Raw genomic sequence first — 14446 nt, forward strand, 5'->3', positions numbered from 1 at the left:
GTAACATATCTAGTACATAAATCAAGGGATGCCTACAATTGAGTCACTAAATTAATGTAATATAACTTCAGTTAATAAGGATAACTTACAAGTATGTGTGTGTGTATATATATATATACTTTATGACAATAAAATGTTTTATATACATAAGTATAGCAGGAATAGGTAGAATAATAAGAAACTAACCTGTTTTATTCATTCTTCCTTTTTTCTTCCATAGATTTTTGACTGGTCACCAAACCCAGGCTCCTCCAAGGTAAGACCTATTTTTCTTATTTCTCAATTGGATAATGAAGTTGCTATGCTTTTTGTTGTTGTTTATTCCTCTACCTATACTATCATTGCTCTTGGGAGAAAATCCTTTCTGCCAATGAAGATCTGCAACTCATTGTCAGAGAAAATTGTCTGAGGCACTTGGATAAATGACTTGCCGGAAGTCACTCAGCCTGTATGTATCAAAGAAAGGACTTGAACTCAGTTCTTCCTGACTCAGAGGTTTGTTCTCTATTGTTATACTGCCTCTACTTTTTCCTTTTTTTTCCCCTGTTGCAGCCTTTCATTGAACCCCACAGTATGACCTTCGGAAGGTGCTCAGAGTTGAAGGCTTTGTCTGTGGTATTTGTCAAGTGAGGAGCCAGGCAAATAAAACCTGAGTCCAGGGATTCCTAAGTGAGAGCCAGAGAGAGGAGACAGCTTTTTGTCTTTGGGTTTCCAGCCTGATTAGCCCCTTTATGAGGCAGAGGACAGCTTGTCTCTGAAGCTGGATCACATGAGACACATCCTTTGTAAGCTTCTATGTCCTCAAAGCCTTTTCTGGGAAGGGAAGAAAAAGTGGTTTTCGCCTGCCTCCTAGGCCTGCTGCCCCACTTCCCACATCAGGGACTCCAATACAAATCAGATGAAGATTTTACAGAGGTCTTCTCACCACCAGCTCAATTAACCAAGTTGCTCAACTTTCCAATAGTATCAGTCAAACACTGTGATTGAGGGAGCCCTAATCTCATTAAGAAAGACAATAGGAACACTCTCCTATCTTGTTAGGAAATCGGTTTCATTTGATGAGAGACATCTGCTTTGTAAATTCAGGAAGGCTTTTTTTTTTCTTTTCTTTTTTTTTTTTTTTTTTTAGGCTCATGTTATAAGAACTTGCCTAGTCTAAATAGAAATATTTTAAACAGGAGACTCCTCTTCCCCATTTCCAACACTTTTTTTTTTTTTTTTTTAATGCATTCAGGACTGAATGAAGGAATTCTATACTAAATAGGTCCCGGAAATAGTTACCTCCTCCCTACTGTAACTGTCAACTAAGGAATGGGAGCATGGGAGGAGGAAAAAAGATAGGAAACTACCAAGCAGACCCCCAAAATATATAATTGTGGTTACAGTATAGGGAGGAGGGAAGCCAGTGACTTAGTAGGAGTTCTAAACCCTAATGATTCCTCGGATACATTTCAAAGGGCCTATTGATTTTGGGAATAGATTATATCTTTTTTCTCCAACATTTTCTAACTGAAAATTAGTTTTTAAAAAAGGTGTATATATATACATATGTATGTATATATGCATATATATACATATATATGTGTGTGTGTATATATATATATATATATATATATATATATATATATATATATACTCATGTATCCTAAGAAGAGAAATCTATTGGCTTCATTAGACTGTCAAAAATGACATTACAAAAAGTTAAGAACTCTTGAGCTAGAAAATGATTATGGCTATGGCAATTTTACCATCATGTTTATCAATTCAAAATGAATTCTAATTTGCTGTTCTCTGCTACTGCTTAAGCCATCTGCAATAAGAAATTTTAGGACCTCAGAAAATTTGCATCAGACTCGCTCTGTGTTATTGTTTTATTTTTTAAACTAAGAATGACTTTATGGATGCAATAATTCTACTGAAATATAATTATCAATGCAGATAAGAATAACTGGCATTTTTATAATGCTTTAGAGCTTTCAAAGAGGTCCACATACATTATCTCGTTCAAATTTCATGATGATGCAATAAGTTGGCAACAGGGTTATTAACATTTATGTTTGCTAGATAAAGATATTGGAACTCAGAGATTCAATGATTTACCCACAGTTATAGAGCTAGAAGCAGAATCTGGACCAAGGTTTGTTTTCCCGACTGAGGCCCGCTGCCTAACCTATGCTCTCTCTGATTACCAGTTCCAGTGTTCTGATGAGAGGAGCCCTATCTGATTAATAGCTAGTGGAAAGAATGCTGGGTATGGAACCAGAAGATTTGAGCTCAAATGTGGCCCCCTAACCTTTTATTACTTGTATAACTATGTCCGAGTCACCTAATGTCTCAGGATCTCAGCTCCTTCCTCTTTTGGACTAGACCTCCAGGATCCCTTCTTGCTTTTATTTAAAGGATCCTTTTATTTAAATAAATAAATAAATCTCCCTGCACTGTAGTTATCTTGCTAAACATACAGTTCTGCAAATTAATGCTTTGAATCATAAAAGCTACTTCAGATGAACAATTCTTTCAGCTCCTGACACTTTTTTAATTCTATAAATTGCAAACATGATTTGTATAGCAAATACTCTGCTCTTCTTAACCTGATTGTAATTGGAAGAACCTACCAGTATGTATTCCACAAGTCTGGCATATATGGAAGATGGAAACATAATTACAGTACAGACAATCTCATCTATGGTAATTACTGTTGTCTCCATCAATCCAATTAACCAGGATAGCTAACTCTGCTAAGCCACAGTTACAAAGCTTCCTAGTTAAATCCAGGCTTCTGTCTAGTTAGGGGAATTCAATTGCTAAAATATTAAAGAAATAGATAAATTGTGTTGTGAAGGTGACACTAGATTCCTACCACATTAGTCTTGGGAGAGGGATGTGAAGGTGACCGAGAGTACCAGAAGGCTATAACAATGGAGCACTGGTTCTAGTAAGCATTATTACACTGGATAGGTTTCAAATGTAAGTGTTAGATATATGTCATTCCCAAAACTAATTGTCCTAAGGGAAGGAAATGACAACAGGGAGCTATCAAAATATATGGAGAGAGAGGGGAAAAGGAAAAAAATGGGGAAAAAAATTTAACTTATAGGACCATAGATAGGAAACTGGAAGAGACCTCTAGTCTATCCTCATTTTATAGTTAAGGAAACTGAGGCATTAGGAAGTTAAATGATTTGCTTAAGGTTAAACAGATTGTAAGGCTCAAAGGTGGCAATTTGAGTACAACATTCCACAACTAGAGATGTTTCATATTATTCTTTGGGTTACTTATTTAAAAGGGAAAAAAGTCACTCATTGGTCAATTTCTTGTTTAAGAAAACTAAAAATCTTGTTAAGAAAACAAATCACCATAAATGTCTTTTGAAAGTTGAACAAAGCACAGTGGTAATTAGTTAGAAGTTATGTGTTCTGATCTAGAACATGTTTTTAACCTGTTTCTTCCAGCTCTCTATGATTTGTTCTTTTTAAAAGTATACTTTTTTTTTTCCAACTTCCTCCCCAAATGGTGGCAAAACTGACCTGCCCTGAACATAAATTATTCTGGTTCATATGGTGATAGGAGGTGGAAGGTCATCAAAGAACTATATAAATCATAGCATATTGAGAAAAAACAAAGTACTTTGAAAAGCAAATACCAAGCCTCTATATGCATGATAGAACCAAGAAATTGATTTCCAGATCTGTGCCAAGTGTTGAAAGAAATGAGGGATGGAGATAATGTGAACCAAAAAGTGGATCTAAAATAATTTAATTTGCCTATTTGTATTTTTAGTAGTTTTTTTCTTTCTTTGGTTTGCTTTGCCAAAAAGCATTTTGTAATGTTGGAACTTTAAACAGATAGGTGTGGGTGCTGAATGAGATAAACTGAGTAAAGATCTCACATGAGAATGTGACTTTGAACTATTCTCTAAATGTAACTTGAGACTTCACAACAAGTTAAGCTATACCTTAAAAGTTGCAGGTGTTCAATTGTCTTGGATGAAAATGTCTCCTCCTGTTTCCCCCCACCTCTTAATTAGTATTTAAGTACTTTTTTTAAAGGTGATGATGGCTTTGGGAATTCAGGTAACAGAATTTTCTCATCCAAGAACATCTGCTTGTACAACAATTCTCTCGGGAAATTTAAATGAAGAGTTTGTTATTTACTAATATTCTCTTGTTTCTGGGATAGACTTCTGGATTTAGTGTGTAAACCTGGACTCCCCCAAACAATGGGAAGAAAGGTGGAGGCTGAAGAGGACTTTTCTGGTCTATTTAATCTTGTGTTTCATAGTTTGTTCTTTGCACTCTTCTACCGACACCTTGTCTGTTGGGAGTTGCCCTTTCTCACCAAGATTGTAATAAATCCCTTTTTTTTTGCTTTTCTACCTTGAGAATCTCTGAATTTAATTTGGATAAGGTTCACTGTTCCACACAGTACTCACTCTCAAACTCATAGGGAGCAAGAAAAAGATAGGGTTGTCATCTCTTTAGGTCTTGGTTGTTAACCATTGAGAAAGTATAGAGGTAAACTAATGTCTCCCAAAAGTACTATTTTGCATCTGATTTTTAAGTTTAAATTTTAAAGGAAATTTTTGTTATAGTTTTTAAAGTTAAGATGAGTTAAATTTTCATTTCTTTATGTTAATTAATGATAATGAAAGAAAGAATGAATAAATGAATGAATGGCAGAATAAAAGCATTTGTTAAGCATCTATTATGTCTCAAGTAGTATGTTAAAAACACCTTCCTTAAAATCATTTTAATTGATAAAACCTCATCCTTGTGCCATCTATGGGAAACCAGGACTTTGATGGTGAAAACTTTGTTTCTGATTCTTCAGGACCTTTAGTAGCGGAGGAAACCGAGGTTTCATTCTCTTTCAAAGTAGTTATCATCTGGAATTTTACAAACTGAAAAATCATTTCCTCATACAGTGATTGCTGGGGATGGAGTAGATGAAAGGCAGGTGATCTGCAAGGCACTGTTCTTCAAGGGGCTTTAATCAAAGAGTCCTGAGCTATTATTCCTAGTGCCTCAAAGGAGGTGATGATGGAGAAGGTAACAGGAGGTTTGATAAACTATTTCTTGTTCCTCCCTCAGGATTCCTAGCTGAAATAAAAACAATGTTCTTTGTGATTGAGACTTCAGTAAAGGTTCACTCTAAAAAACTAAATTAAATTACCTATGCAAATACCCTAATGAAATGACTTGGACATATCCTATAGTAAATTTCCTTTTTCCTGACCAGCACTGATCCAATTTCTGTTCTATCCATTTCTTCCTTTCAAGTGTGCCTCATTTATTCTCATTCTCATAAGATTTTCATTCTCTTTCCCTTTTTTTTTTTTGTTGTTGTTGCAAAATTGCCATTAGCAAATTTAGCACCCTGATGGAAAAAAAAAAAATTAAAACATGCATCAAATCAAGTCTTTAAAGACAAATTCAATTTTGAGGAGAGAGAGAGAGAGATTCTATCCCAAGATACCATGGAAAAAGAAATTGAGATCTTGAGTCACTGAGAGACCATTGCTGGAGAAACTGTTGACAGGCCCAAAGGAAAGAAATTTACCTGAGATAGCCACTGCAAAAGAAGCAAGCCACATAGTTTGCTATTTGATTATTCTTATTGGCTGTGCACTAAGCTCAAATTTTTTTTCTATGCTACCAATGAAATAAAAATTCCATAAATGCCCTTTGGTGCCTTAGAGCAAATCCATGATTGGTCACGTCTAGTTACAGTTCTGACTTTGCCTCTTTATCAATCCAAAAGAAGCTTCATTTCTTGAGCCCAATAAGAGCGTCAGGGAATGAAGTCAACATCTGTCTAGAAGCCTGGTGACCATAAGATAATAAAGATGATTATAGCAACTGGCATTTTATATAGCAATTTATGATTAAAAAAAAAAGTTTTACATGCACTATCTCATCTGGACATTTTTCTCATCACAATCTCATCTTGTAATCACATCTTATCATTATCTCATCACAACACCCTTGGTGCTTCCAGTAACAGTATAATTATTTTTGTCTTCAAGTTGTCTTGTATTTATATTTTGCCCACTCCTTCACTGGATTATAAACCTTTTGAGGATAAAAAAAAATGTCTTTGTTTTCTTTTCTATATTCTATTAGTACAATGCTGGCTAAACTGAAGGTCCTCAAGGAATATTTATTGAACAAATGGAGAAATGTGGTAAAGACTAGTGGAAATATTGTTGTTGAATCAAATTATCAAGATTCTACCAAATTTAAAAGCCATTTTTTGAAATTTTAGTATTTTATAGGTATAAGTTTCAAGGACCTACATTAACATAGTAATCAAATAACCTTCAGAGTGATCATTTCCCAAAGATTTTATAGTATTCTTTTCTATATATTTTTTCAACAATTTAGACTTAGAATACGTATATTGCTGAGCATTACTGATAGAGATAATGGCAACTTGGAGTAAACAGTAAGCTAGCCTTGGAAGTTGTGATATATTGATTCAAATCCACCTTTTAAAATATTATTATGTGACCAATGGCAAATCACTTATCATCTCATTTAGTGCATTCAAACAAGATTTCATATTATATATGAGTGGGAAGTTTTTTTCACATTGGTAGCTCTCTACAATGTATGGAATTACATATAGTTACCTGCCTATTCTTCAAAATTATAAACCCTAGAGAGGGTAGGGGAAAGAGAGGGAAAAAAAATCTGGAACACAAGGTTTTGCAAGGATGAATGTTGAAAATTATCTATGCATATGTTTTGAAAATAAAAAGCTTTAATAAAAATGTAAAAAAAAATTATGAACTCTTCACAAGAGAAACATCCACAATGACTAACCTTTTTTTTTTTCAATCTAACAATGTTTAAGCAGAGGTTCTTATCCTGGCTTTTTTTTTTTGTTAAATATTTTTATAGCTGTATTTCAATATAATTAGTTTCCTTTATAAACTCATAGATTTTATTTTATATATTTAAAAGCATTTTCCTAAGAAGGGATGCATAGATTTTGCTGAAATGACAAACACAAAAAAGTTAAGAACCCCTGCTTGAAAAGAAGCAGAGAGGCTCATGAAACACAGACTGAAAAACTCTAGTTAAGAGAATTACCATTGGGCTAGATTTGCTGGAACCAAGGCATTTATTGGATGGCCTTTGTGTTGACATATAAACACATGAGCTGATGGAAAAGAAGGATATAACTACTTCTCCCTGCATTGCTACAAGAGCAGGGGAAAAGGGCTAAATTTTCCAACTTAATCATCCCCTGAAAGAACTCTAACAAAGATTGTTTAAACATTTCCAGATCTTAAATGCATCAGAATCTTCCCAGACCTTAGTCTGACTTTTTTAATTTGGGGGTAGAAGCTCTGGAATGAGACACTCATGTAGTGGGTAGAATGACAGATCTTTTCAGTGATGTCATTTTTTGATATTATTAAATCAATAAATGATTCAGAAGATCACATGACCAAAGACTTTAAACATGCTGGGACGCTATCCTTCCGATTAACTCTTAACATATTTGTTGCTAATTCTCCAAACATCATTTAAAACAAAGGCTAAAGAATAAATCTACAATGAAACTTTCTCTAATGCCCAACTGTCTATAAAAGCAGTGCTCCTGATATAGCATTTTATTTATATCTTCACCATGGAATGTTGTATAATTTTCTGTACTAACTAAAATATAATCTTCCTGAGGACAGAGATGTGTTTTATATAAACTGTATACATATACCACCTCCATCTCCTTTACTACTATAGTTCTCTCCTCAAAATAGGGGCTTAATAAATGTTAATGAAATTGCATAGGAATGCCATAGCTCAAAGTCACTCAAAAGATCCTTAAAGATCACTTAATCTAGTAGGTTTGGAACCTACTACAGCCTATCATTGTGGGGCTGCCAAGGGGTATATGATCAAACAATCATAGGGTTAGAAGAGAGATCACATCCTTCCAAAACAGTCAGTCATGGAGGTTTCTCTAAAATAACTATATCTGTCCTCTACTTCCCAATACTCCTCCATTTTGCCCTCTTCATCCACTATGCAAGTTCCCAATTTTTCCTCTTCTGAGATAAGCATTGACTTCTCAGGAAAATTATGACCTAACCCCTAAGCAGCAGCAACTGCACAGGTAACAACAAAATTCTACCTGTCTCCTATCTCCTATTCCCACCTGTAGCATATTCAGCTTCTGCTCTTAGATGATCAACTCATGGTTACAGCAGAAGGGCTGAAGTATAAAGATGGCCTCTGTATTCCAGGGCAGTGATAACTCCTCCCCCCTTTTTGTTTTGGGTAGAATAATGTCACAGAATGAATAAGAATGACTGGACTGTGATCTGTACCAGAGCATTCCTTCCATCCATTTTTATTGTCAAGGACACCATAATCCCTTCTACCATTCAGATATCTTCAGTGCAATCCTCAACTTCTAACTTTCCCTCACAGATCAGTCACCAAACCCTGATTTTGCTTCTACCTTTCTCACAATGGCCCTCTTCTCTTTCATCATAATCACTACCCTATTTCAATCCCTCCTCATTTCTCACCCGGAATATTGCATTAGGATCTTAACTGATCTTCTTGCCTCACATCTCTCCTCACTCCAATGCATTCACTACATAACTACTAAGATAATTTTCCTAAAGCACAGATGTGTCCATGTTATTCTCCGATTCAAGAAACTCCAGTGACTTCCTATTGACTTGAGTCAAAAATTATTTCATCCCTTTAAAATTTGAATTTTTGTAATGAATGTAATTATTAATATACAAATACATATGCATATTTTATAAATATTGAGTGCATGCTCACAATATTTTTTATTGATTGGATAGACAATTTTAAAAGTTTAGAAACCTTTGATTTACTCTTCCATCATCCCAATACACTAATTTCTAGATAAGGAACATAAATAGGAATATGGTATGAGAAAATAATGAATTTGGATATCCACAGACGTAGGATTTGAACCCAGATTCTCTAATATTAAAGACATTGTGCCTTCCATGACACCACTAAGATGTCCATGATACACTGTAAATTATGGACTTATTAGCTAGAAAGATCTTCTCCAAGGTCACACAATTAACTGATAGCAAATCTGAATTAGAAACAATTCTCCCTAACTCACAGTCAAATTTTCTTTCTACTCTCTCTGCATGGTTTTCTCTTCACTGGCATAAATAAATCATTGTCTACTTTGAAAAACAGGTGCAAAAGGATGCTTGACTCCAAAGGTGAAGTTACAGTGCTTTAAAGAAAACATTCATTGAACACTGGGCAGGTGCAGTGACCTTTGCTTAAGCTATCATCCTTTGTTTTCCATAATAGACCTCTGGGTAATAGTGTCTTTATTAATAAAAGGGCAGCCTTGGAGGATGGAGGGAGATGGGCCATTAACCCTACTGACCTCTTGCCTTTTGACACACTTTATGCCCCAGTACTAATAAATAGTGTTAATGAAGTATTGGGTCCAGTGTTCACTGGCATTTCTCAGCCAACAAAGAAGTTGGCTGTGGCTGTGCAATAGCTTTGTAGACCTGCTGGAAGACTATGAAATGGGTTATAGGATTATGTTGGCTTATGGCCAACCATGTCTCAGACTTCTCTGCTTCTTATCCTTTCTGTTTCTCCCTTCCTGTTCTTCTGCAGAGCTCCAGGCTCTATGCATGAAATAATTGAGGTCATAATTTGGCCCCTGAGAATGATTTTCCCCCCAAGATTATCATTTAAAAGTTGTCCGGTATGAATGTAAACAAGAAGTCTGTTCTTTCCACAGTCGAGATAACATTACAGAAGGCTTGTTGGTGTGCCAAATGGGAAGGACCTTGAATTCTCTGCTATTTCACTTAAAGGAACTTAGTGGAAACTTATTTGTCCAAATGATGGGAAAGGTTTAGAGTCTGAAATTCACAGAATAGTCCTATTCATGAACTCTCTATTTGCTGATAGTTGTCATTTTAAGAATAACAATAATGGTAGCTGACATTTGTATAAGCTTTTAAGGTTCTGTGAAGAACTTTGCATACATTATCTTATTTTATCCTTCAACAGCCTTGTTAGTTGGAATCATAGGATTACAGATTCAGAAGTGGAAAATTTTTTTTAAAGATCTATTCCAATCATTCTCATTTTACAGATATGGGAATTGAGGTCCAGAGAGGTTAAGGTATTTTTTTTCAGGCTGCAGAGGTAGCAAGTGACAAAAATGGAAAATGAACACAGGTCCTCTGAGGTACCAAAGATAGTATTATCCCAATTATGCACACAGGAAAACTGAGTCTATGAACACACAGCTAGCAAATATTGGAGTCAGGATTTGAACTCAATCTCAAACAGCTAGACTAAAAAATGTACCAATTTTTTTTTCATTGGAGAAATGGAATACTATGGATATGGGATGTCATATGCTATTAGACATGGTCAGTACATCAGTTATTTTGCCTGAATTATTTTTTTTAATGTATTACAAAAGCAATCATAAAGGGAAGAAAAATATATTAAGGAATGTCTATGATTAAAAACCAAAAGGCATCAATAAAATCTAAAATGAATAAATGGAGTTCTCCTTTCCAATGGCATTTTATAATGATATTAATATTAATTATATAATATCATATTATAACCAGAACCTATAATAAAATCACAAAACCCTTCACAATGTTGTTCAAGCAGTCACAAAATGTATTGTTTGGAAATGATTCTGATGGAATAATATGGATCTTGTAACATCATCCTACCTAATTTCACCTTTTTGTGTGTGTGGAACAAATTAATGACATTAGACAAGTCAGACCCGTAACTGCCCTTAGGCCTACTCTGAACCCACCCTCATTTAATAATAAATAAAGACAAGAGTAATTGCATGTAAGTCAGATAGGATGCTATTTTTCAGCAGAAGCTTCCTTTTATATCACTTGTGATTAGAGAAAATAAGATACTATTTGTTTTGTTTTGTTTTTAAGAGAAGTGAGTTCTACAACATGGTAGGTAGGATTTTTTTTTCAATTTTTGTTTTCTATTAACTCACAGGATCTGGAATCTTGTATCCTAAGTTCAAATCTGGCCTGAGATAATTATTAATTGTATGATTCTGGGCAAGTCATTTAACTTGTCCCTTCCTTAATTTCCAACCATAAAACAGGAATAATAATAATAATAATAATAATAATAATAATAATAATATTAATATTAATAATACCTACTTCCCAGTACTATTATAAGGATAAAATGAGGTACTATTTATAAGGCATCAGGCGAACCTCAAAGCACTAAATTAGTAGTAGTAGTAATAATAATAATAATAATAATCATTATTATTATCTATTTTTCCCCACTCAAAAGTCCTACTCTAGCCACACTCATTATGACTTAGAAGGTGCCCTAAATTCTCAAAGGCCATAATAGTGGTGCCTGCTCTCTGGAGTATTTTCTGCCAAATTGAAAAGGTGGAATAGAAAGTCAAGTCTGTTGTCTGAGGACAACATATCTTAGCAGGAAGAGGCTCATTCTCAGAAAGTTGATCACTAGGTTGTGAATTTTTTTGGTCCTAACAACCTATGAAATAAGACAAAAGAATAAATTTGGTTTTGGTTCTATATTGGCCCCATTTCAGATGTGTACCAACATCCTCCCAGGCATCTAGACTTGAACACACTACTGACCAAGCTGGTGATCCATTACTAGAGAAATGAAACTATTTCCAAATGAAAATTCTTGCTATAAGTGAAACATGGCCCCATAAAGAAGTAGTCACAAAATGGAATTATAGTTCACAGATTCTTCCCTGAGAAGATAATAAAAGTGAGTTGTTTTCATCTGATGAAAAGAAGTATCATTTCATGGATCTCTTGGCCATCTTCCTTTGCAGTCTTGATGATGATCATAAGTTGATGGATCACCATAATTGCAGTTTATATGCTGGAACATCCTTTGCAAAGAATTATGAATTTTTAAAATGTGATAGAGAATTTGTCAATATCTCTTAAACAAAGTCAAAGTATGCCTAATCCTAAATGGTTTCAATGTGAAGATGGGTCTCAAAGGGTCTCAAAAACTAGTTGGAAAAATATATCTTAAGATCATGAAAAGAAAAGGCTGTAGTTTTGTAGATAGTTCAAAAACCTCACACCTGCTCATCATTAATACTTAATTCAAGAATGGAGTCTGAAGGCATTGGATGTAGAGAACACCAAACAAGATGAAAAAAAATTAGTTGACTATGTATTAATGGAGAAGAAATAATTATTTACAGATGTAGCAGTTATTTCAGAATTTGGACCATAGGTCCATAGATTTAGAGCTAAACAGACCCCAGATATTACGCAGTTTGACCCCTTTATTTTATAAATGAGGAAACTGAAACCAAGTTTCAGATTGAATGATTTGCTGAAAGTCACCCTTAGGAGTTGGAATTGGATTTACAACTCAGGCTTTCTGGCTCCAAATCCAGCCCCTTTTCACTGATCCATGATACTATCTGTGTACACTTAAATCATAAAATATTTAGAACAAAGGTCAAATTTAAAATTAAATTTAAAAATGGAACAAAATAAGAAGACAGGGTGGGTAATTGACAATTCTTATCTAATCTGTTAAACAAGCTGTTATTTTTGAAAAAATGGGAAATGAACAGGAGTAAAGACAATAATTTTCAGAATATTTAACCCTAAAAGATGAAGAAGAAAATGTCCAGAAATCACTTCATCCCATAATCACTTGATCTCCTTTTCAAGAAGAGACACATGGAAGCCCTGGCCAACACTGCTTTAGAGTACAAAACAATACCATATAAGTTGATGGCATTATTGACTTGCAGAATGAAAAGCAATGAAACTGCAGAGAGCTTGGTATGACAAAAAAATCCTCCCAAGAGCATTTATGCATAGAATTGAAAGGGGGACAACTAAAAGACCACCACTGGAGAAGATCTACAACTGTTTTAGTAATTATCATTCCTTAGTAGCAATAAAGAAACCACTACATTTAAACTCAACCTTCTCAGGACTCAATGAAGAATGAGGAAATGGTGATCATACTGATAGATGCTTTTGGATTGATTTTCAAAATATCTCAACAAGGGAAAAAATTCTCACAAAGGATTAAAAAGATGATACTCCTATAAACTAACAAAGAAAAAGATCTTTAAGAAAGTATTAGCAACCACCCTCCCATAGGCTTACTTGCTCATGTCAACAAAACATCAATGACAATGATCTATTTATACAACAAGGCAATGACTGATGAAAAAATATGTGAATAAGCAGATTTTTTGGGTAGAAAAATTGTTACAATAAAATTCTTTGAAGTCTTCAATAATTTGTAATTGCATAAAGAGTTCCACAGACTGGAAAGTTTGAGAACCATTGGTTTTGAGAATTCTCAAAAAAGGAAACTCTTTGTACCATCGCACAGGATAGTACATTATCTGCAGATTGTAGATGAAAAGATTTGCTTAGGATACTAAGAAGTTTACCTGCAAGAGGACTTAAACACAGGTCTGGGTCTGAGGCTAGCTTTTTATCCTCTATACCAGGGCTTCTTGAATTTTTTCCACTCATGACCCCCTTTTCTCCTGAGAAATTTTTACATGATCTTAACTATATAGGTATATAAAATAGGTACATAAATCAAACATTTACTGTTAATAAATCATAATTTTAGTTACTCATGCCCCCAAACACAGTATATCCATTATGCATTTTACCAATGAACACAATTACAAAATGTTGTTGAGATTTTCCTTGGAGAAAATTTTGTATCATTTCCATTTCTCCCAAAGCATCTATCTTCAGCTTCCCTGAGGTGTGTGCATTTTGAATTTCACTTTATCAGTTATATGTGCTCCTCTTGTCTGCAAAGGGAGCACCTGTAGATGGAATCATTTCCTACACTGACTTCTATTATGGAGTTCAGACATGTTGTGGAGGGAAAAAAACACATGTTTTATGTAAAGTAGTAAAAATGATACTTAGCCTTCACATTTATTGCATTGAGCATTCTGCTTTGCCAACCCTGTCTGTGTATATTTAATTCTCTCCACAGCCTATGCAAGAGGAGTCAGCCAAAAGAATAAGACTCGGAGAATGGATGAGATCCATATGACCATGATGTACTCATTGAGAACATATGTATAGTGAATACCACATACAGTTCATTCCCACTTCCTTGAGGGTTCTCAGGGATTCTCTTAGTCTTTGAAAGTTTAACTGAGCATGTTGCTGATGCCATTGACCCAGGTAGTAAGTACAACGATTAGCTTCTAAATGCTATGGTTGTATTTGTTTGTTTTTTTTAAGTTTATTATTGCCTTTTGTTTTTACATAATGATCATTTTCCCTGAACCATCCTGCCACCATTACATGCTCTTTATAAAAAAGAAAAACATTTAAGAAAAGCTAACTGACACAGTAACTGAGTCTGGCAGTGAATGATATTTTACGACTGAAAT

The 14446-nt window shown here is 34.5% G+C and overlaps 1 protein-coding gene across 1 annotated transcript in view; it reads left to right on the plus strand.

Annotated features, from left to right (window-relative positions):
* SEMA6D (semaphorin 6D) overlaps window positions 1-14446 on the plus strand; it is an 820805-nt gene that overhangs the window by 566596 nt on the left and 239763 nt on the right. Inside the window, exon 3 of the mRNA XM_074294394.1 lies at window positions 221-256. The gene's annotated coding sequence lies outside the window, so the exon portion shown is untranslated. The remainder of the gene's footprint in view (window positions 1-220; window positions 257-14446) is intronic.

Source organism: Sminthopsis crassicaudata, chromosome 2 (assembly GCF_048593235.1).
Source record: "Sminthopsis crassicaudata isolate SCR6 chromosome 2, ASM4859323v1, whole genome shotgun sequence".
Taxonomy (NCBI): Eukaryota; Metazoa; Chordata; class Mammalia; order Dasyuromorphia; family Dasyuridae; genus Sminthopsis; species Sminthopsis crassicaudata.